Source organism: Glycine max, chromosome 10 (assembly GCF_000004515.6).
Source record: "Glycine max cultivar Williams 82 chromosome 10, Glycine_max_v4.0, whole genome shotgun sequence".
Classification (NCBI taxonomy): Eukaryota; Viridiplantae; Streptophyta; class Magnoliopsida; order Fabales; family Fabaceae; genus Glycine; species Glycine max.
In genome coordinates, this window is record NC_038246.2 from 26,253,185 (window position 1) to 26,279,007 (window position 25,823).

At 38.8% G+C, this 25,823-nt stretch overlaps 1 pseudogene; it reads right to left on the bottom strand.

Annotated features, from left to right (window-relative positions):
- Positions 1 to 25,823, bottom strand: part of LOC112998138 (uncharacterized) — a 271,594-nt pseudogene that overhangs the window by 200,867 nt on the left and 44,904 nt on the right.

The following is a 25,823-nucleotide window of genomic DNA, read 5'->3' on the forward strand; positions in this document are numbered from 1 at the left end:
TGTTGGAAACGATCGAGCCTGGGCGGCAAGATACAGAATGACCATAATTTGTCTCTGCATGCCACCGGACACGATCGCCTCTGGATTGCAAAAAGGTGTGTGGAATGACCATAATTTGTCTCCGCCCACCTCTCGACTTACTGTTTTTGAATGACAAAGGGTGCAGAATTCGTCTCTGCGCGTTTATCACCCAACTTGCGAAATCTGAATGACAAAGGGCGCAGAATTTGTCTCTGTGCGTTTATCACCCGCCTCGCTGCTCCTGAATGATAAAGGGCGCAGAATCTGTCTCTGCGCGTTTACCCACTTAGCTTGTTGTTCCTAAATGATAAAGGGCACATAATCTATCTCTGCACGTTTACCCACTCAGCTTGTTGCTCCTAAATGATAAAGGGTGCAGAATCTGTCTTTGCGCGTTTACCCGCTCAGCTTGTTGTTCCCAAATGATAAAGGGCGCAGAATCTGTCTCTGCGTGTTTACCCACTCAACTTGCTATCATGCTTTGAGTCTTATAGATAGCATAGGAAAGTTTTAAACGGATAACCACTCAGGTATCTCCGCATGTCAAGTGACTCCAGTGTCAGGTATGACAGAAATTGTCTGCGCGGAAGACGACATAAATCTCTGCGTGTCAACGAGCTTGTTGGCCGCGATTGACAAAGGGTGCAGAAGACGACGTTAGTCTCTGCGTGCTATCATGCTTTGAGTCTTAGAGATAGCAAAAGAAAGTTTAAACGGATAACCACTCGGGTATCTCTACATGTCACGTGACTCCAATGTCAGTATGACAGAAATTGTTTGCGCGGAAGATGACGTAAATCTCCGCGTGTCAATGGGCTTGTTGGCCGCGATTGACAAAGGGTGCAGAAGACGACGTTAGTCTCCGCGTGCTATCATGCTTTGAGTCTTAGAGATAGCAAAAGAAAGTTTAAACAGATAACCACTTAGGTATCTCTGCATGTCACGTGACTCCAGTGTCAGTATGATAGAAATTGTGGGGGCGGCCGACAAAAGCGAGGCTCTTGCTCCTACGTATCCTCAATGAGGAACTCAGACCTACGTAGTTCTGGATAACTTGTGAGACTAAAAATAGTCTCGGTGTTTTCTTCACTAAAATGTGAACATGCTTTAGTAAAGAGAGAAAACTTCCAACTAGTCAGAGCAACATATGCTTTTCGGACGAAAAACAATGTGTCCACCGGGGAAGGGGAGTATGCTGATGAAATCTTCTCATAACCACAAATGAGATTTTGGATGTTAGCATTTTATTTCTAAATGACCATTTAGAGGAAACACTGGGTCCAACAAAAATAGAAGAAAATCACTCAAAGTATATCAATCTCACACGGGTAAGTGTTTCATCCTAATTTCGAACCATAGATATGCCATGACTTGATTTTGCAAATTATTTCCTATCAAATCAAAGATTACATGTGTGATCATGGATCAATAGGACTTTTTCTTGGGAATGGTGTTTTTTTTGTTGGAATTTTTGCTTTGAATGTTTTTGGCCTTTTCCTTTTCTGTTTTTGTTTAGTGTGGGGCGAAAAAGTCACTGACACACAGGATTTTGGTTGGCAATCAAAGGGAGAGGACCACTTTAGGTCGTGGTTTCCTTTCTTTTCTTGTTTACTTGGTGACAAATCTGTATTGTTCAGATATTGTCTGGTCTAAAGACCTTTCTGTATATTTCTTCTGTTTTCTTCCGATCCTTGATCGGGAACTTTCTTTCTTTCCTTTTTTTTTTTTGCTTTCTCTCCCTCTTTGACTGGGAATTTTTGTTTTCTTCCACTCTTTTGATTGGAAATTTTTCCTTTTTGTTTTCTTTCGAGGGCAAGGATTGACACTCTCACCCTGGGTCAAGGTTTATGGTAAGTTGGGATTTTGGCTCAAGGCTTGTAGCATAGCTGGACATGATATATGTCAGGGTTTGGTTTGGTTCAAGGATAAAAGTGAATGTCCCACATTATTTCCATGACACAAATGCAATAATGATGATTTGGAAATTTTATGCAAAACTAGTCATGCATGCACCTATGTGGACACTCAAACATCAAGTTTTTAGGGTCATGTGATACTAGGGCTCATGATTTATTTTTCTCTATTTTAGTCAACCCAGTGTTTCCAAAATATGTTCTTTTATCAATTTGTGCATTCATCCGAGTCCATTTTGGGCATTCGGGAAAATTTTCACAGCATTCACCCTCCAGGCGTATACACACATTTTCTTTCAAAAACTGGTTATGATTAGTGAATTTTTTCAAAGAAAAGCTAGAAGTTATCTCTTTTCAAAAGCATGTTAGTTTTTTAGCTAGACAACTTATTTTTCTTTTTTCTCTTTCTTCCTTTTTATCATTCGTTTATTTCTTTTCCTTGTTTGTTTTTGTTTGTTTTTCTTTTCATGAGGTATTTTGCTACCTAAACATGTGTATATTTTTGTGAGGTATTTTTGCTATATACATGCATATCCAAGGTATCTTGCTACCTAAACATACATATATATGTTTTGTGAGGTATTTTTGCTATATACATGCATATCCAAGGTATCTTGCCACCTAAACATACATAAATATATTTTGTGAGGTAGTTGTTTGCTACCTAAATTACATACATGCATATCTAAGGTATTTTCACTACCTAAACACACATACATGTATTTTGTGAGGTATGACTACCTTCTGAGCTTGTGCTCGTTTTATTTAAATTCCTAGGATCATGAGCAACTAGGTGTGTCCTACTATGACTTGAGAAACAAAAGGTGATCAAATAACAAGCAGAAATTTAAAAGTTACTAGGTTGCCTCCTAGTAGCGCTTCTTTAACATCTTGAGCTGGACGCCTGATGACTTGTCAGTCACGGACCTAGTACTTTGCTTACCTTTGGCTTTGGACTTGGTCGCCTATTGGTCGGCCATGTGTCGTAGGCAATACTCTAACCTTTTTGTGGATGAGCTGAGGGGCTCTGGAGGTGGCGGCGGTGCATTTGTTGCCTGTTGCCGGCCATCCTCAGGCTGTTATGGTGTCTCGCCTTGCGCCTACCTGGGGGGCGCAGTACTTCTTGCTGAAAGCCCGGTTAATAGGGGGCTTGATGACCTTGCTAGGGGTGACGGACACTCCATAGAACTGACAGAGGCTCGTAATCAGAGCTGGAAACCCTAGAACCCTGTTGGACTTCTCCGGGTTCACTAGTGTCTTGCGGGCGCGATCTCTGCAAACAATAGATGACATCAGAAATCAATTGAGCGATGTGCATACTTACCTATGTCATGATGGCGTGACCTTGTCGGGGGGTACGGGCACCCTTTAGGACTGATAGAGGCCCGTAACCAGAGCTGGAAACCCCAGGGCCTTGCTGGACTTCTCTGGGTCCACTGGGTGTCTTGTTGGCGCGACCCCTGCAAATAGTAGATGACATTAGAAATCAGTTGGAAATAATGCATACCTACATATGTCGGGACGGCACAGACCAACTGATACTTCCGCAAGGGGAGATCGACATTACGGTCGCTGGGCAGAATGTTGCTAAGTAGCAATGTCATACATATCTGTGTAAGAGTGGTCATGTTGGTGCGCACGATCCGCACTTGTCTCTTTGCAGTGGCACGGGTGAAATCTTGCCCCGGTATGCACAGTAGCTACGTGATAGCCTCCCTCTCTGGTTGTATTCGCACAGTTGGCCCCCTCCAATATCAGGGGGTGGCCCAGGAACTGATCAAAGGAAACTACTGGCCCCTTAACCGGGAGTGCAAGTCTCCGTTAAGCATTTAAGGGCAGAGGACCTTAATTTCTCTTAAGGTGCAGATGTGGAGCCCTCTGAAAGCGAGGACGTGTAGCCCTCTAAAGGCGAGAGCGTGCAGCACTCTGAAGTTGAGGACGTCTAGTCCTATGAAGGCGAGGGCGTGCAGCCCTCTAAAGGCGAGGGCGTGTAGCCCTCTGAAGATGAGGGTGTGTAGCCCTATGAAGGTGAGGACGTGTAGCCCTACAAAGACGAGGGCGTGTAGCCCTCTGAAGGGGAGGACATGTAGTCCTCGAAAGATGAGAGCGTATAGCCCTCTAAAGGCGAGGACGTATAGTCCTCTGATGGTGAGGACGTGTAGTCCTCTGAAGGTGAGGACGTGTAGTCCTTTGGAGGCGAGGACATGTAGTACCCAAGGGTCCACCCTTATGAGAAAGCAAGAGATTGACTCATTGAGAGGGCCGGTTGTCCCAAATTAAAAAGATTTAGACATTTGATGTGGGAAATCTATGCAGTTAACATGATTTTTAGGGATGCAGATGCATGCAACCTTTTGCCGTGAAATTTGGTAAATGCAAACTTCATATGAAATAATGCAATGTAATGGAAAGTTGTACAATGTTCATGACATTCTTTCCCTATTTTGTGATTTTGATTTAGATTTATTTTTTTTGGAAAACACAGATTGATTGTCCTTTTGAAAGAGGTGATAATTCATGCGACCTCATCCTATCTTTTTTGAAAATCTCTCCGGGAACTCCCTCAGAGTGTATATTCTGTTTGATTTAGTCACTTGCCCATTTTGGAGTGACGACAATGGAGCCGTTTGATGTTTGACCAATCCATTGAAATTCTCGAGTTTGTTCCCCCCCCCCCCCCCTTTTTGTTTAAAAACATCGACGGGTGAGAACTTTTGACCTGCCCCTAGGTTCGTTCGAGGCTCATGCACGATGCCCTTTATTGCCCCAGTGTAAGGCTTTTGAGGTACCAATCGTTGTCTTTCGTCATGACCTTGTAGCATGGAACCTATTGGGTGAGAACTTCTAATCTGCCCCTAGGTTCGCTTGAGGTTCATGCACGGTGCCCCTCATTGCCCCAGTGTAAGGCTTTGAGGTACCAATCGTTGTCTTTCGTCATGACCTTGTAGCAGGGAACCTATTGGGTGAGAACTTCTAATCTGCCCCTAGGTTCGCTTAAGGTTTATGCATGGTGCCTTTCATTGCCCCAGTGTAGGGCTATGAGGTAACCATCATTGTCTTGTTTTCACAGCCTCGTAGTGAGGAAGAATGAAAGAAGCAGTTGATTCTTGCAAAAAGAATTTTCCAAGGACGAGAAATAGTTGAAGGATTTTTTCTGTTGATGGATTAAGTCAAATGACTCCTATGTAGAAACAAGATGTTTTGATGTCTTGATGATGCTAAAGGATCAAGTGCTTCTAAGTTTTATTCAAGACAAGAATCCAAAAATCCAAGAAAATCAAGATATATGATCAAGTTGATCTCTAGAATCTTAGGAAGAAGTTTCCAAATTGAAAAAGCAAAAGGTTTGGCCAAAGAATTCTATCTAAATCATTTTAAATTGAGATTTACTCTCTGGTAATCAATTACCAGCAGCTGAAAAATGTTTATAACAGTCACTAGAAATTTGAATTCAAAATTTATAACGTGTAATTGATTACACATGGATGGTAATTGATTACCAGCAGTTTATTGAACGTTTTAATTCAAATTTTAAAGCCTGTAATCGATTACACAAGTCTTGGAATCGATTACCAGAGGGGATTTTCAGAAAATAATTTCCAAGAGTCACATCTATTCAAATGGTTTATGAATGGCCATCAAAGGTGACTTGGAAACATGAATTTGAAGAGAGTTTTCATTGCCCAAAAAGTTTTATCCTCTCAAAAGATTAAGAGTTTTTCCGAACACAAGGGAAGCGTTATCCCTGTGTGGTTCAGACTTTGTAAAAGAAGTTTTACAAAGAGAGTGGAAAATATCAAGTGGGTTGCTTGAGGACTGGACATAGGCACGGGAAGAGGCCGAATCAAGTTTGCATTCCTCTCTTCCCTTAAACTTCTTTTATTTATAGCTATTTATCTTTTGATTTAAAGAGGTTTATTTTGATTTGTCTTTCGAGTAATTCATGTTAAGAGTGCATTGTTAATCCAAAAAGAGAGAATGAAAGTTTAATTGGGGAAAAGTCTTTGTATCTTAATTCAACCCCCCCCCCCCCTTCTTAAGATAACTGAGGCCATTTGTCCAACATCCTATTCTTGATAACTCACTTCTCTCTAAAAAGACAAACTTTCCGGAATGATAAAATGAGGTCACATGAACGTCTTGAAAACACAGTCAATCAAATGCTTTCTTTTCTTTTTGAACTTTTCTGCTTTACTCGTTGTTTACGGCACCCCACCAACGTGCAGGACGAGTAATCTCTGATTGAACGGTCTTGGAAGTCAACACTCAGGAGCACAGGTCACTTTGAGCAAACAAACCAATGGCTTACACTCACATTCCGGTGGAAGTTGAATAAGCAAAGATGTGTTTGTGAAAGGATGAGAGAGACAAGGATGTCAAATTCATCCATTATTTAGCATTGCAATTGTGGTTTACAATAATGGCATAAACTTGAAAATCCGGACGAGTCATTAGAGACATCTAACAATAGCTTTCCAAATTGCCCCATACATGGTGTCGCTTGTCAATGTCGGGACCCATATGCGATTCTTCTCAAATTTCAGCCAGCCCACATCAATTAGACTTTGCACCTTATGCTTCAGGGTCATACAGTGCTCAATGGAATGCCCCATGGCTCCTCCATGATATGCACATGTTGCGTTCAAGTCGTATCCTCGAAAAAATGGAGGTTGAGGAAACCTAGCAGGGGTTATGGCTACCATTGAATTATCGAGTAGATATGAGAGCAAGTTTAGCATATGACACCGGAATTGGGGTGAATTCTACAGGCTTTTTCGCTGCAAAATTCATTTCTTGGTTGGTGTTTTGGTTTGTGCTAAAGGTGGTGTTCATCATTGGTTGTGTGGAAGGTGGGTTTTGTGGTTGATTTAGGGATGGCCTTTGTGGATAACTGGGTGGTAGGTAAGGAGAAGGGTTGTTATTGGCTAAGTAATGACATTGTTGGGTTGGTGGGGAACTTGGCCGTATAGGAATGGCAGTCACAGCATGCGTTTCTCCCTCCTTCTCATTCTCTTCATTTGCCCCATTTTTCTCATTCGTCCAAGCAGGATGATTAAATTTGCCTCTTTTCAGATCCGCTTCGACCCTTTCCCCGGCGAAGACCAAATCCGCAAAGCTTGATGGTGCGTACCCCACCATTTTTCATAGTAGAACATTGTTAGTATGTCTACTATCATTGTTATCATCTCCCTTTTCATCATTGGGGGAGCCACCTGGGCTGCTAGATCCCTTCACCTTTGGGCGTGGCTAGATTTAGTTCTTCTTGGTATTTGCTGATGATGGCTAACATGTTGGTCTCTGTCTCGCATAACCGCTGAGACAGGTTTCTTTTGGACCTTGAGCAAAACTTCAACTCATCTTTCAAGATCAAACTGTCCACACGTGATTGGTCCCTTTCCTCTCTCCGGAGCTTAAGCTCGCTGTTGTTGCCTCACAGAGCCCCTCGGAACTTGTTCCGGTCGTGCTCTTCCCTACGAGCCCTCTTGGTCTCTTGTTCCAAGGCTTTGGTGGTAGCTGTATTTATATATCTCAGTTCGGCATTCTCCTTTCGGATCTTCAGAGTTGCTAATTTGAACCTTTCTTTGACTATTTGAGCTTGCTCGAGTTCTATCCTAAGGGCCTGCACCTCTTTATCTTCCTCCGATGCCTCAACTTCCTCCCTTTTAGCGGTTCTCAAACTTGGGAGCCAATCCAAACCTTGCACGTGGGCTCTTAACCACTTACGGTAGCCACCAATGGGCCCATTGTTACTGCCCCTGAGTTCTTTGTCCTTATTTCGCACCACCTCCCATGCCTTGTGGACCTTCTGAAGTGTCTCCACGCTGGACTTATTGAAACCTCGTGAAATGACAGGCATGAGCTCTTCCTCTAGTGGTGCCCCTCTCATAGGGTAGCCAAGTTGCCTTATAAAAAGAACGAGATTGTAACTAATGCAACCCCTCGTCCCCATCAAGGGAACATTTGGAAATCCTCCGCATGAAATAAGAACTTCGGTTCTTCCTTCCTTCCATCAAGGGAACCAGTTGACAGATGCTCCTTCTTTGCTTGCTAAGAGTTGGTCCCAATTTGCCCCTCCTTTCTCTGCGCATGAACGGTGGCTTTCTAGCGGGCAAGCATGCCTCACCTCTTGGCGAAAAAGGTGTGAAACTAACCATACATAAAGAGCTGGAGTACAGCAAACAATCCTTGTATTGCTCTTTTCACATCTTCGGTCGAAGGTGTCATATAGGTCGGCTAGCAAAGCAACAACCAGACTTTCCTTGTGGTCATGATAGGCGAGAAAAGCGTCGATCGCTGCTAGGTCCACCAACCCATCCACATTTGGAAAGAAGACTCCTCTGAAGATCAACAGTGCGAGAATATCTATGAACGGGGCCCATTCGCCTTTACCTGCCAAGATTCTTGCTTTTGCCTCCAAACCTTTTCTCGGTATTCTAACCACCTCATTTTCGACTAGCTTTCTGTGGTCTAATTCCTGCGCCGAGATTTGGACTATCTTGGAAATTCTAGCTAATGAGGGATAGAACCCTGAGAAGAGGTATGGTCTCCTTCCCCCTAGAGGACATCCTAGGATCTCTTCAAATTCTTCTACCATAGGTGATAGCTGGAAGTCCCCAAAGGTGAAGCACCTCATCGGCTGATCATAATACTGGGCGAGGGAGGCAATGGCCTCTGTGGAGACTTCTACCATGGCTAAGTCCCAGATTTTACCGTAAGCTTTGCGAAAAGCTTGCCGCTGGAGCTAACCCACTAGCTGCCCTAACTCCTTTAGACTGGTGGTCCCAAGGCTCTTGACCTTGACTTGATAGAACCTCTTTTTAAGCGAATGCATTTGACTTGATCCCATGTTTTACTAAAGTGAACAAAATCGGTGTGAATCAAAACTCTAACATCTATCATGGGTGGAATGGATGAATGCATGAAGAAATGCATATGACACGGATGCAATTTATGAATACGGGAGCACGGGAAATTGTCTCCTTCTTAGATACAACGTCTTAGGGTAGCATAGTGCCTGACGCATGTATTTGAGAAGGTGACACGGACCCTCCGTTGGTTTGCCAAGGAGAGGGGATCAAGACAGATCTCGTGCATGATGCATATGAAAAAGGCACAACACGGGGATGTACATAGTACAAAAATATTCACAAACAAATATAATCAAAGGGGTACACGACATTTGACTACATGCATGGCAGTGTGAAAAAATGGCACGCAGTGTGTTTGCTTCGTGCCCCTATTTTGGGGACCTACATGGGAGGGAGCTAAAAGGGCTTTTATTTCCCAAGGTGGTCATATCTCACTTGATGGTCTCTAGAGGTATCATCCCCTTCGAAGAACATATTGCAGCAGTAGGGACTACTAGCAACAATATGTTATCAAAGAGAAAAACTCTAGATGAGGGTTCACTGTAATCAAGCAAGTCGGAGACCTAGCATGATCACAGATTCACCTCCACTCCTTATGTTCCCACGAACCCGGGTATAGGGCCTTTTTTTAACTCACCGTGTGTGCAAATAGTGTTGGTGTTTGTGTGCATCAAATGAAAAATATTTACCTCATGCATACATTTTAAAACACACTAAAAGCATCAAAGATTTATATACAAGAACATAAGAAAATAAAGGGAAACCAACAAAGGAGAAAGTCATGATAAAACATTGCACAAGATTAAATGGCCTAACTCTCAAAAAACAATCCCCAGTGGAGTCGCCAACTGTCGCAACCTATCCTTCGGCGGGAGGGCGTCGCGTGACTTGCGGGTGAGTGTTCCAAGAAAGGAATACGCGTAGAGTCGCCACCAACGTTTATTTGGGGAAAACGTCAGAAAAACCGAAAAAGACGTGGTCTACAAATTCTAAGTGAAAGGTTTGGGAGTTGTATTTACGCACAGGGAAGGTATTAGCACCCCACACGTCTGTCACAAGGGACGGCAGCCTTTAATCAAATGTGCAAACATGACTTCAATTTTTTTATGTTCCCTTTTACATCTTTATGTCTTTTTGTACCTTTTATATTTTTTATCTTTTAGTGGTCGACAAGGGTGTTTCCCTTGCTCCTACGTATCCCTCGATTGTGATAAGAAAATCATACCTACGTAGTTCTTTTGTGAACAAAGCGTTTTGGTTAAGTTATTTTTTATCCTTTTTTGCAAGATATGTTTTTATTGAATGAAAGGTCATTTAAGGCGTTGGACCATTAGACAATCTTTCGATTCTTTTGAAAAGTGAGAAAATATTAAGGCATTGGACCATTAATGATTTCTTTATTTTTGAAAGAGGTAACAAAGTTACATATTGATTTTAGGCTTTTTAGAAATCTACACTTAACCAATAAAAGCAGAAAAGACCATTTCAAGGCGTTGGACCTTTAAAAATGGCTTTTTTAGGCGATGACAAAAAGTTTGGTTTATGAATTGATTTTAGCCTTAGTTTCACTTTGGTTATTAGCCGATTCGATTAAGAAAGAGAAATCCCAAAGAAAAAACGTCCGATTGATTTTTTTGATTTATTTTACTAAAAGATATTTTTTATTATTATATTATTATTTTATCTCTTTTTGGTTTCCAACGTGGTTACGGCATGACCGAACGGTCGGATTTCATTTTAACAGAAATTAACGGATGTTACAATTCAAATGATCGGTGGAAATTTATTTTATTTTTTATTAGGCGAGAAAATGACTTAAGTAAATGACTAAGGCACGTCAAAAGGGGGTACAGAAAGTAAATGAAATGAAAATAAAAGCACGTGAAACAAATGAGAACCACTAAGGGTACATAGAATGAATTGAAAAGTTCGATTTCGGGAACTTACCGGTTGAAGACCAAAGAACAACGAAGAACGTCGAAGAACGGTTGAAAATCTTCGTGAAATCACCCACGGAAACGTTACGGAAGCGCCTCGGCTTGAATTTTCTTCACGGAAACAATTTTTTTTCACTAATTTCAAGTGATCTTGAATTACCAAGAGGGCTGAACATTTTTTCCCTTCACTTCGTCCCCTATTTATAGGAAAATAGGGGAGAAGCTTGCCACGCAGCTCGCCCAGGCGAGCTCGGTTGCTTCCTCCAGAAGCAACCGCCTTCTGGAGGAATATTCTGGAAGGCCCAAGTGGGCCTGGTTGCTATTTGCACCCCCGTTTTTAATCTCTGGTAATCGATTACCAGATTGTTGTAATCGATTAGTAGTAGCAAAATGAATTTGAAAAAGTTTTCAAATGAATTTACAACGTTCCAATTGATTTCAAAAAAGTTGTAATCGATTACCAGTGCCTTTGAACGTTGAAATTCAAATTCAAATGTGAAGAGTCACATCCTTTCACATAAAAGCTTTGTGTAATCGATTACACTGATTTTGTAATCGATTACCAGTGATTGTTTGTGAATAAATCAAAAGATGTAACTCTTCAAATGGTTTTTGACTTTTTCAAATAGGTTTTAAGTTTTTTAAAAGTTATAACTCTTCTAAATGGTCCTCTTGACCAGACATGAAGAGTCTATAAATGCAAGGCTTTGTTTTGCATTTTCAATCAATCTTTCTAACAATCCAATACAATCATTTTCAAGCCTTGAATCTCTTTGAACTTCTTCTTCTTCTTTGTTCCAAAAGCTTTCCAAAAGTTTTCTAAACCTTGAAAACTTGTGCTATTCATTCTTTTCATCTATTCTCCCTTTGCCAAAAAGAATTCGCCAAGGACTAACCGCCTGAATTCTTTTTGTGTCTCTCTTCTCCCTTTTCCAAAAGAACGAAGGACGAACCGCCTGAATTCTTTTGTGTCTCCCTTCTCCCTTGTCAAAGAATTCAAAACGACACAGTCTAAGAATTCTTTTGATTCTTCCCTTTCCCTTATACAAAAGTTTTCAAAGGACTAACCGCTTGAGAATTCTTTTGTATCCCCATTCACAAAGTATCAAAGGTTTAACCGCCTGAGATCTTTGTCTTAACACATTGGAGGGTACATCCTTTGTGGTACAAGTAGAGGGTTCATCTACTTGGGTTGTTGACTGAGAACAAGAACAAGAGAGGGTACATCTCTTGTGGATCAGTTCTAGTGGAGGGTAGATCCACTAGGTTCAAAGAGAAGAAGGGAGGGTACATACCTTGTGGATCTTTGCTTGTAAAAGGATTTTTACAAGGTTGAAAGAAATCTCAAGGACCGCAGGTCGCTTGGGGACTAGATGTAGGCATGGGTTGTTGCCGAACCAGTATAAAAACTCTTGTGTGTTTGTCTCCTTCTTCCCTACTCTTTTACTTTCCACTGTGCATTTTAATTTCCGCTTTTACTTTTGGTTAAGTTTCTCTTCTACTCCTTATTCTCTTAACAACGTATGTAAAAGCCTTAGAAGAGTAAATTTTTAATTAGTAAAGGCTTAGGAATAATTAATTCAACCCCCCCTTCTTAATTATTCTGAGGCCACTTGATCCAACAAGTGGTATCAGAGTAGGTATCTTGTAGAAAGTTTAACCACTTCAAGATTCATGGCCTCTTTAGATTCTTTGTCTTTCAAAAATATTTTCAGGAACAGGTTATTCCAAGATCATGATAAAGACCAAGTCAAGTTGTGTCTCATGACAAAATCTGATGAGAATAACAAAGAAGATTCTATAAGGAAGAAGTGGTACATAGACAGTGGATGTTCAAAGCACATGACGGGTGATGTATCCAAATTCACAACTATTTCCCCTAAAACAAGTGGACACGTTACATATGGCGACAACAACAAAGGAAAAATTATTGGAGTCGCTAAAATAGGTACGAGTTCTTCTACTCCTATTGAAAATGTTTTACTTGTAGAAGGTTTGAAGCATAGCCTATTAAGTGTTAGTCAATTATGTGATAAAGGATATAAAGTATCTTTTGATTCTGAAAAATGTGTTATTAAACATGAGCATGATAAAGATATTGAACATATAGGTTTTAGAGAAAATAATGTTTACATGATTGATTTAAAACAAAAATCTGAAAATGATAAATGCTTTTTAAGATTGTGATCCATGGTTATGGCATAAGAGAATTGTTCATATTAACATGGATCATCTAAATAGATTAATTTCAAAAGATGTAGTTATTGGTTTGCCTAAATTAAAATTTGAAAAAGATAAGTTATGTGATGCATGCCAAAAAGGTAAACAAACAGAAGTATCTTTTAAATCTAAAAATATTGTTTCCACCACTCAACCATTGCAATTATTACACATGGATTTGTTTGGACCATCTAGGGTCATGAGTTTTGGTGGAAGTTACTATGCATTAGTAATTGTTGATGACTATTCTAGGTATACTTGGATTTTATTTCTTACGCATAAAAATGATGCATTTCATGCATTTAGAAGACTTGCCAAAGTCATTCAAAACAAAAAGAATCTCAAAATTATCTCCATCAGAAGTGATCATGGAAGTGAATTTGAAAACAATGATTTTGAAATGTTTTGTGATGAATATGGCATAGAACACAATTTTTCTGCACCTAGGACACCCCAAAAAAATGGAGTAGTAGAAAAAAAAATAGAGCCCTAGATGAAATTGCTAGAACTCTTTTAAATGACACACCTCTTCCAAAATACTTTTGGGCAAAAGCGGTTAACACCGCATGTTATATTATGAACAGAGCCTTAATCAGACCCATTCTTAAGAAAATCCCATATGAACTTTTTAACAATAGAAAACCAAACATTGCACATTTACATGTTTTTGGATGTAAATGTTTTGTTCTAAACAATGGTAAAGAAAGCCTAGGAAAGTTTGATGCCAAGGCAGATGAGGGTATCTTCCTTGGGTATTCCTTACATAGTAAAGCATTTAGAATATACAACAAAAGAACCATGACAATTGAGGAATCAATACATGTTACTTTTGATGAAACTAATATTACCTCCCCGAGAAAGGAGTTTGTTGATGATATTGCAGATACTTTGGAAGATACTCAAAATGAAGAAAGAAATCTGAAAAGAAAGAGAGATGATGAAGACAAGGATGATCAAGATGACACAGCACAAGAAAATGATAATCTTCCCAAAGAATGGAAAACTTCAAGAAATCATCCTCTTGCCAACATCATCGGTGATATCTCAAAAGGGGTAACAACTAGACACTCTCTTAAAGATTTATGCAATAATATGGAATTTGTTTCATTAATAGAACCTAAAAACTTTAAAGAAGATATTATAGATGACCATTGGATAGTAGCTATGCAAGAAGAATTAAATCAATTTGAAAGAAATTATGTATGAGAATTAGTAGAAAAACCTTCAGATTATCCAATCATAGGAACTAAGTGGGTATTTAGAAATAAATTGGATGAAAATGGTATAGTAATTAGGAATAAAGCTAGACTTGTAGCAAAAGGATATAACCAAGAAGAAGGTATAGACTATGAAGAAACTTTTGCACCTGTAGCTAGATTAGAAGCCATTAGGATGTTATTAGCATATGCATCTGTTATGAATTTTAAATTATATCAAATGGATGTCAAGAGTGCTTTCTTAAATGGTCTAATTCAGGAGGAGGTATATGTGGAACAACCTCCTGGGTTTGAAGACTCACAAAAACTAGACCATGTCTATAGATTAAAGAAGGCACTTTATGGTTTAAAACAAGCACCTAGGGCTTGGTATGAAAGATTAAGTAAATTCCTATTAGAAAAGAATTTTACTAGAGGGAAAGTAGATACCACCTTATTTATAAAAAAGAAGGATAATGATATCTTGTTGGTACAAATTTATGTTGATGATATAATTTTTGGATCTACTAATGAAGCTTTGTGCAAGGAGTTTTCTATTGATATGCAAAGTGAGTTTGAGATGTCCATGATGGGTGAGTTAAATTACTTTCTTGGACTACAAATCAAACAAACAAATGATGGGATCTTTGTCAATCAAGCAAAGTATTGCAAAGAACTCATTAAGAGATTTGGAATGGAAAACTCAAAACACTCGGCTACCCCTATGAACACCAGTTGTTATCTTGACAAAGATGAATCCGGTCAACCGGTTGATCCAAAGCAATACAGAGGTATGATTGTATCTCTACTTTACTTATCTGCAAGTAGGCCAGATATTATGATTAGTGTATGCATGTGTGCAAGATTTCAATCAGATCCAAAGTTTTCACATTTATTGGCAGTAAAAAGAATCATAAGATATCTATTAGGAACAGTTAGTTTAGGATTATGGTACCCTAAGAATTCTTTATGCAACCTAGTAGGATACTCAGATTCAGATTTTGCTGGATCAAAAACAGATAGGAAAAGTACTAGTGGTACATGTCAATTCATAGGGTCTACACTTGTTTTTTGGAATAGCAAGAAACAAAATAGTGTAGCTTTATCCACAGCAGAAGCAGAATATATTTCTGCTAGTAGTTGTTCTGCACAAATTATGTGGATGAAGCAACAACTATCTGACTATGGAATAGTATTAGATCACATTCCCATAAAATGTGATAACACAAGTGCCATAAACATATCTAAAAATCCAGTTCTTCACTCTAGAACCAAGCATATAGAAATTAGGCATCATTTTATTAGAGATCATGTTCTAAAAGGTGATGTTGTGTTAGAATTTGTAGATACTAAAAATCAACTTGCAGACATCTTTACAAAACTACTAAGTAAAGATACCTTCTACAACATTAGAAGAGAATTAGGACTAATAGATGTCAGTGACTTATCCAAATAATCTTCATTATTATGATATTTGAACAATTTAGTATTTCCTTATTTGCATGGTATGTTTGAACAAATATTAAGTATGTTTTTTGACTATGTGGATTTTAAAATTAATCTATTCATGATTGTTGCTTCATGGTTCTTGCTTCATGATTTGGTTGATATTTTTCCATGAATGTTATATGGATGCTTAGTTATATGTGTATGCTTCAAATTTGTTACGTACTTTGGCTTTTTGTTGATGCCAAAGGGGGAGAGAAATAGGGATTAAATCAAGAACTCACATGAGTAATCAACTTAATTTTAAGAGAAGCATAAATTCAAAAACAAAGGGGGAGAATGGAAATTTATGTGAGTGATCGACTAGGAAAAAGTGTGTGTGTGTGTGTGTGTGCTTCTTGACTTCAGAAGTTGTCATCATCAAAAAGGGGGAGATTGTAGAAGTAAAGCTTCATGATGAATCAAGATTGATTCAAAGATGTTTTGATGATAACAAAGATGATGACAAAGGTGATGACAAAAAGCTCAAAGGTCAATCAAAGAATGAGTTCAAGATGTTCAAGATAGAATCAAGAACACTTCAAGATTCAAGAGGAAAGTTGAAGAACACATCAAGATTCAAGAGGAAAGTTGAATTCAAGAATCAAGAATCAAGATTCAAGGATCAAGTTTCAAGAATCAAGATCAAGATTCAAGACTCAAGATTCAAGAATCCAAAGAAGACTTAATCAAGATAAGTATGAAAAGGTTTTTTCAAAAACTGAGTAGCACATGGATTTTTCTCAAAACATGTTTACCAAAGAGTTTTTACTCTCTGATAATCGATTACCAGATTGTTGTAATCGATTACCAGTAGCAAAATGAATTTGAAAAAGTTTTCAAATGAATTTAAAACATTCCAATTGATTTCAAAAAAGCTGTAATCGATTACAATGTTTTGGTAATCGATTACCAGTGCCTTTGAACGTTGAAATTCAAATTCAAATGTGAAGAGTCACATCCTTTCACAAAAAAGCTTTGTGTAATTGATTATACTGCTTTGGTAATCGATTACCAGTGATTGTTTCTGAATAAATCAAAAGATGTAAACTCTTCAAATGGTTTTTGACTTTTTCAAATTGGTTTTAAGTTTTTCTAAAAGTTACACTGATTTGGTAATCGATTACCAGTGATTGTTTTTGAATAAATCAAAAGATGTAACTCTTCAAATGGTTTTTGACTTTTTCAAATTGGTTTTAAGTTTTTCTAAAAGTTATAGCTCTTCTAAATGGTCCTCTTGACCAGACATGAAGAGTCTATAAAAGCAAGGCTTTGTTTTGCATTTTCAATCAATCTTTCTAACAATCCAATACAATCCTTTACAAGCCTTGAATCTCTTTGAACTTCTTCTTCTTCTTTGTTCCAAAAGCTTTCCAAAGTTTTCTGGTTTTCTAAACCTTGAAAACTTGTGTTATTCATTTTTTTCATCTATTCTCCCTTTGCCAAAAAGAATTTGCCAAGGACTAACCGCCTGAATTCTTTTTGTGTCTCTCTTCTCCCTTTTCCAAAAGAACGAAAGACTAACCGCTTGAATTCTTTTGTATCTCCCTTCTCCCTTGTCAAAGAATTCAAAACGACACAGTCTAAGAATTCTTTTGATTCTTCCCTTTCCCTTATACAAAAGTTTTCAAAGGACTAACCGCCTGAGAATTCTTTTGTATCCCCATTCACAAAGTATCAAAGGTTTAATCGCCTGAGATCTTTCTCTCAACACATTGGAGGGTACACCCTTTGTGGCACAAGTAGAGGGTACATCTACTTGGGTTGTTGACTGAGAACAAGAGAGGGTACATCTCTTGTGGATCAGTTCTAGTGGAGGGTAGATCCACTAGGTTCAAAGAGAAGAAGGGGGGGTACATCCCTTGTGGATCTTTGCTTGTAAAAGGATTTTTACAAGGTTGAAAGAAATCTCAAGGACCGCAAGTCGTTTGGGGACTGGATGTAGGCACGGGTTGTTGCCGAACCAGTATAAAAACTCTTGTGTGTTTGTCTCCTTCTTCCCTACTCTTTTACTTTCCGCTGTGCATGTTAATTTCCGCTTTTACTTTTGGTTAAGTTTCTCTTCTACTCCTTATTCTCTTAACAACGTAAGTAAAAGCCTTAGAAGAGTAAATTTTTAATTAGTAAAGGTTTAGGAATAATTAATTCAACCCCCCTTCTTAATTATTCTGAGGCCACTTGATCGAACAAGCACAAGGTTAGTTTCAATGCATATGTTAAGAAATCTATCCAGACTATTCAAACATGAATCAAAAGAGGATCCATAAACAGTAAAATTATCCATAAACACCTCTATGCAACTCTCTAGAAAATCACTGAAAATGCTAAGCATACACCGCTATAAAGTACCAGGGGCGTTGCATAGGCCAAAGGGCATCCTCCTATAGGCAAAAGTACCAAAGGGATAGGTGAATGTGGTCTTTTCTTAATCCGCAGGAGCAATATGAATTTTCAAATACCCAGAAAAACCATCAAGGAAGCAATAATGGATCTTACCTGCCAAGCGCTCAAGCATCTGATCAATGAATGGCAGGGGAAAATGATCTTTCCTAGTTGCCTGGTTCAGCCTCCTATAGTCAATGCAGACTCTCCAGTTGTTCTGCACTCTTGTGGGGATAAGCTCATCCCTCTCATTTTTTATTATTGTGAGGCCTGTCTTCTTAGGAACCACTTGAACTAGACTCACCCACTGGCTGTCAGAAATAGGGTAAATGATTCCGGCTTGTAAGAGCTTGGTCACTTCCTTTTTTACCACGTCTAGGATGATGGGGTTGAGTCATCGTTTTGGTTGCCTTACTGGCTTAACTCCATCCTCTAAAAGTATTCTATGCATGCAGGTAGAGGGGATAATACCAGGAATGTCGGCTAAAGTCCATCTGATGGCTTTCTTATGCTTCTTGAGCACTAGCAGCAACTTGTCTTCTTGCTCAGCAGTAAGGGAAGCAGAGATGATTACTGGAAATTTTTTGTTGTCTTCTAAATAAGCATACTTGAGGTTTTCTGGTAAAGGCTTAAGCTCTGGTGTGGGTGATGGCTGAACAGTGGGAGGAGAAGAGGAAGGTTCTTCAACCTGCATCTCATAAAGCAAATCAAAAGCATATGTATTTCCTGCAATAGGGTTAGTTCATTCTGATTCTACAAAAGGTACAACACTCAGCAAATCAGAACCAGACTCAAATTCAACATTACTGTCGACATAAAGATCAAATTCAGGATCCAATTCAACCTCAGATTCAATGCATGAAAGATTACAATTATGTAGATCAGACTCAAATGGATGTTTGTTACCATGCATAGAAAGAACATCAAACATATATTCATCAACAAGTTGATCAAGTATCTCAGCACGAAAAACAGAATGATCTTCAGATGGATGTTTCATGGCATCAAGAATGTTAAAATGAACAACAATATCACCAAATTCCATAGACAATGTGCCTGCATAAACATCTATTTTGGTTCGGGCTGTTTTCATAAATGGCCTACCTAAAATAATTGGGACTGAACCATGGGAGAATCCCTCTTCCATATCAAGAACATAAAAATCAACAAGGAAAATCAGTTCACCAACCCTCACCAATACATCCTCTATGAAACCTGCAGGGTAAGCAACACTTCTATTTGCCAAATGAATTACCACATCTGTGGATTGCAAAGGTCCAAGAGATAAAGAATTAAAAATAGCATCATTTCTGTGGCTGTGGTTGTGGCTGCTGTTGCATGTGTTGCATTGGGGGAGGAACGTATGGCCTGCTTGGACCAACAGTATTTTGGAAGGAAGGAGTAGGCTGTTGTTGTTGTTGTTGAGGGCTAGACCATCTGAGATTAGGGTTTTGTTGTGGTTGACTTTGCTGCTGAGGTTGAGGAGGTCTATTGTAAATGTTTGCAGCATAAGCTTCAGGCTACTCAATTGCTCCAGATTGTTGCATAGAAGGGCAAAGGTTTGTATGGTGGTCGGCAGAGGAGCATAAACCACAAACTCTTGCGACAAGTACAGATTTCTAATTCAAGGCCAGCTGGGTTACCAAGTTAACCAAGGCATCTAGTTTACCCTCAAGCTTCTTAGTTTCAGCTGATGAAGATGAATTTGTGGATACTTCATTCACTCCTCTAATGACAATAGCATCATTTCTGGCACTAAATTATTGGGAGTTGGAAGCCATCTTCTCAATAGCATCATTCACTTCTTTGCACCCCTTTTTAACTAAATACACCCCCCTTTTGTGTTTTTTTTTTTTTTTGCTGATTCTTTTCCAAAACGTTATGGATTACGTAACGACACCCATTTTCTTTCCGAAATGTTGCGAAACTTTACGGATTATGCAACAATGCCTTTTTGACTTCCGGAATGTCACAGAACTTTACGGATTACCTAACGATGGGTGTTAAGTACCTTGAGGCGGTCAAGCAAAGGTTGCATGCCACCAAACAATGGTCCCCGGACGAAATTAGGGTATGCCAGCTACTTTCCTTGAATATGTCTTATGATTAACCTCATCTAATTGTATTGTTCACATTTTGTTCTCCTCTTTGTCTAGCTGCATATTCTGTGAAAACAAGGGATAGGTACACATTGCTTCATCGTTATCATCATGCAATCAATGAATTTTGATGCATACACCCATGTACATAATCACTGCATGTTTTACCACTTCAGGACAAGTGAGTTGTTCTCTTTTGCTTGAGGACAAGCAAAACTGTAAATTTGGGGGAGTTGTTAGTCGATGAATACGACTAACTTTTGTGTATAAAACTTGTGTATATTGTATCAAACTTTCCCAATTTATGGTTGTTTTGTAATACTATAAGTACTTTTGTTAAATATAGGTAATAGATAATTTATACTTTTGTTTTGTGCGTTTAATAATCAATTTCTCTCAATTTCAGGTTAAATAGGCAACATTGGCAAAGTGCTGTTTTTCACTCTTTCGCTAAGCCAAGCTGTTGGCTTAGCGAGAATTCGCTAAGCGCAACCTTCAGTGGCTAAGCGCGAGGAAGAATCTAGAAGAAGATGAGTTGTCAAGTTCGCTAAGCGCACCGCTCCAGGTCATCAAGTGCACCGCTTCAGGTCATCCGCTAAGCGAAACAAGCGCGCTAAGCCAAAATCTACTTATGTGTGCTAAGCGATCTAGATTTGCGCTAAGCGCACGAGCACGAACAAGGCCACCTATTTAAGCCTGAAATCAGATTTGCAAAGAGAGTTTGGCACTTTTCTTGAGAAGCTCTGCATGCATGAAGGTTCTAGAGAGAGAAAGGTCCAAGTTCCAGAGAGTTCTGAGAGATTTTGCTGTGTGAAGATCTGCAGAGACGCGAGTTCAAAGCGGAAGCCGTTCTGAGACCGCCTTCTGTTGGAACCCCCTGGCAGCATCAATCATACTTCTCTCCATGTTACTGAGTCCTTCATAAAAATATTGGAGAAGAAGTTGCTCATAAATCTGGTGGTGAGGGCAACTGGCGCATAATTTTTTGAATCTTTCCCAGTATTCATATAGGCTTTCTCCACTAAGTTGCCTGATGCCTAAAATATCCTTCCTGATGGCAATGGTCCTAGAAGCAGGGAAAATTTTCTCTAAGAACACTCTCTTTAGGTCATCCCAGCTCGTGATGGACCTTGGAGCAAGGTAGTACAGCCAATCTTTTGCCACTCCCTCCAAAGAATGAGGAAAGGCCTTTAGAAAGATGTTATCTTCTTGGACATCTGGAGGTTTCATGGTGGAGCGGACAATATGGAATTCTTTCATATGTTTATGAGGGTCTTCACCTGCAAGACCATGAAACTTGGGCAACAAGTGTATCAGTCCAATTTTAAGAACATATGGGACATCCTCATCAGGGTATTGAATGCACAAGCTTTGAAATCAGGTGCAGCCATTTCCCTTAGAGTCCTCTCACGAGGTGGAGGTTGAGCCATATTTTCAGAATGCTCAAAATCAAAATGCTCAAAATCAGGATGTTCAAAATTACCAACCACATAATGCTCAGACTCACCAATAACAGAATGCTCAAAAGGTAAAAAAATGTTCAGGGTAATCAAGATTCACACTATGCCTAAATAATCTATGAAATGTCCTATCTATTTCAGGATCAAAGGGCTATAAGTCACCTGGATTGCCTCTAGTCATTCACTATATGTAGCAGTTCATGTGTTGCTCAAGTAGGGTCAAAGAGGTGTGTTAAAACTATAGCTATACTCAAACAATATCCAAATGAGCTGAAATTTTGTGAGCAACAACCTAAAATCATGAAAAGATAGCACAAAATTTTTCAGACAAAAATTCAAAATCTAACTATGGAAACTACCTAAGGAAAGTTTAGAAAAATAAAATAATAAAACTTGAAAAAAAAAACTAGTAAACGGGCTATTTTGGCTAGTTAGAGACCTCAACCTTTCGAACCCAAATACATATATAATAATAGTCATTCTGATACCCGGAGCGAAAGTTATGGCCATTTGAAGTTTTGCTAAACACAAGTTCTCAAATTTTTTTGAATCTCTCAAATCCAGCCACAACAAGTGTTCCTGGTATTTTTTACACAAAATATGAGTCAAAAGAACCTACCACACAAAAATTCAGCCAAAAATAATAACCCTAACTATCAAAACAAAAATCGCCAATTAAATTGTCAACAGTTGCCACTAATTCATTCGCTAATGCAATGTTGTGTGAACAGTAACACAGAATCAGTCTCTAATTCCGTCACTAAGCATCATTCACAGCAAACATAAAACTGAAATAGGGGAAGCGCTAAACAAGGGGTACTACTAAATTGCAAAACAGAACATCAAATAAAATAGAAAAATGCACTAACATAGCACACTAACACAACACTAACCCAACACGAACACACTAAACAAAAGAATTAAACGTTAAGCAAGTAAACATAAAGCACGAATCACTAGCTATTATGAACTTTTGGACCACTGCTCCCCGGCAACAGCGCCAAATTTGATCGAGGCCGTACCCGAATCAAATAAACATTAAAATGCAGTAACTAGGAAGTGATCCTAGGTCGTTTCCCAATGAGCAATGACTAACCAATTGTTCATAATATGCTTCGTTATAACAGTAACAGTAACAATTGGGGGCGGGGGGTTGTTTGTTTTGTGAATTGAAGAACAAGCAGACTGAAATAGAAAATTAACAGTATTAAAAATGTGTTGTATCCTCTTGATTCAGAAGTCATTCTCTTATCTCAGGTTATGAGGATTTTGTCCCTAACAGTTCACTACTTAGTCCAACCCTAATTTAATTTACTAAGCGAAAATCAACTTAGGGTTGTCAATATGTGATTAAGCAACACATACACCAATTAATCCCTCGTTCATTAAGCACAAACGTAACTTAAGCACAGAGGCAATTAATCGAACACGAAGCGTGCATAGATTAACAGCAATGAATGTGGGTTAATTGGTGAAGGGAAAACCGATAAGAGAGCAACATTAAAAAACATAACCTCAAAGAGAGTTATGCTTCATCCTCAGAAGGAAACAACACTAGAAATTTAGCCTTCCATAAATTCAATGAAAGTAGAAAATGTAGATGAAGCTAAAGGCAGAAAACGTAAATGAAGCTAAAGGCAGAAAATGTAAATGAAGCTAAAGGCAGAAGAAGGAACAAAAACGAAATTGTGATTAGAAGCAGAAAATGGAAAAATGCATTCACGTGAACAGTAATACAAAGCTAAAAATGTAAAACCCTAAAACTCCATGCACTCAGCTTAGGTATTCTCCTGAATAATAGAATAGCCTTTCACGAATCCCAAGGTTATGCTATTTATAAGGGTCACTCAAAGTCACTGGGCCTGATTACATTATTTCGGCCTAAAACAAAATAAAAATTGAACGCAATAAAATGAAATTAGATGAAATCTAATAAAATTGTCTTCTCTCTTCAAGTCCAATCTGGCTCAGCCCAATTGCTTATAATTTTCCTGAAACTGAATTTAAAATGCCAAATTAGTCAAGTGGGCCCAATTGATAAAAACTAAATAATAAATTTAACAATTAGAGTAAATCAGTAATTAAATTGGTGACAAAAAGGGTTAAGAAATAGGAGAAAATAATGACACATCAATGTTCCTAACAGTAAGTTGTCTAGCAATCCCTTCATCTCTGCAGAATTTGTTAAATTCTGTAGAGCAAAACTCCAAGCCATTATCAGTTTTGAGTATTTTAGTTTTCCTTTCAGTTTGTTTTTCAATCAGTGCTTTCCATTCTTTGAAGCATTTGAAAGCTTAACTCTTCTGACTTGTGATGTAGATCCATGTCATTCTTGAGTAGTCATCAATTATGGACAGAAAATACCTTCCACTACCTAGTGAAGGTACTGTAGCAGGCCCCCAGCAGTCAACATGAATGTAATCAAGAGTTCCTTTTATGGTGTGAATTGGTTTAGGAAATTTAATCCTATGTTGCTTGCCAAAAACACAGTGCTCACAGAATTTAAGTTCATCTAGTTTCTGATTTCCCAACAGCTGTTGTTTTTCAAGTATCATCATACCTTTTTCACTCATATGACCTAGCCTCATGTGCCACAATTGAGTTAAGTCAGGTATGCTCTTATTGGATCTTGATGCAACAGCTACTAGACCATCATCAATACATGTTGTACCTTGAAGTATATAGAGATTACCCCTTTTTATACCCTTCATCACCATTGTAGAGCCTTTCTGAATTTTCATGACCCCATTTTTTTTAGTGCTGCATTTGCACCCCTTTCCATCCATAATACCTATGGAGATTATATTCTTCTTCAGCTCTGGAACATGCCTAACTTCAGTGAGTGTTTGAATAATTCCATCATGCATCTTGATTTTTATTGTGCAAATTCCAACTGTCCTGCATGAGACATCATTTCCCATGAAGACATTTCCACCCAATTTCTCTTCATAGGTGTCAAACCAGGTTTTGTTAGGACACATATGAAAGGAACAGCCAGAGTCTAATATCCATTGATTTTCAGAATGTTGGTGATGATCAGCAACTGAGAGAACAAGCTCATTTTCAGATGTGGAACCTTCCTTGGCAACAGCAGCAGATGGTTTGCCCTTTTTCTTAGGACAATCTTTCTTCCAATGACCTAGCTCCTTGTAGTAGTTACAGATGTCCTTTGGATTGACATGAGTCTTCTTCTTTCCTTTGAACACCTTTTTCTTGATGTTCTTGATGGAGTTAGAGACCACCAGACCAGATCCATTTGATTCTTCATAATTTCCAGGTGCTTTAGATCGAAATTCCCTTAAGTATAAGCTGGATTTCACCTCCTCCATGGTGACACATTCCTTACCAACACTAAGAGAATTGACAAAGCTCTCATACGATGGTGGTAGAGAGGCTAACAAAATCATGGTAGCAACTTCATCCTCTATCTTAACATCTATATCTCTTAATTCCATCAAAATAGAATTTAATTCATCAAGATGATCCTTAAGAGAAGTACCTTCTTTCATGTGTAAACCAAATAGATGCCTCTTCAAGAAGAGCTTGTTGCAGATTGACATAGTCATATACAGCTTTTCCAACTTGAGCCATATGCCACTTGCAGTTTCTTCATTTGCAACTTCAAATAAAACTTCATCAAACAAGGAAAGCAAGATTAGTGAGTGAGCCTTTTCTTCTTCTTCTGCAAGTTCTTCAGTCTTTGAAACAGAGGCCTTTTCTTTTGATTCAGAAGCCACTTCTTTCTTCACAGATGCAGAAGCAATAGGAGCCCAAACACGTCGTTCCTTCAACAAAGAAGGCATCTTGATGCGCCACAGATTGAAGTTGTTCTTTCCATTGAATTTATCAATCCTGATTGTGTTTGACATGATTTCTTCAGTGTTCTTGATCACAGTGAAGCAGCAAAAGAACCAGAAACAAGACTCCCAGAACTTGATCTTTGTATTTAGATGAGAATCTTGAATTCCCTTGATCGCAACTTGAGCTCTTGATACCAGTTTGTTATGGAAGTGATGAAGAACAAACAAGAACAACAGTAGGAGATGTAGCAGAACGGAAATTTTATACACCAATGTTGCAGCAAAATGAAAGGGAGAAAAAACAGAGAAACAACACACACAGATTTTACGTGGTTCACCCTTGAGTAAGGCTACATCCACGGGAGGGAAAACAGAAAGCTTTCATTACTAATGCAATATACAAGTGGAAGCCTTACTCAAGAAATATCGTCCAATTTGCAA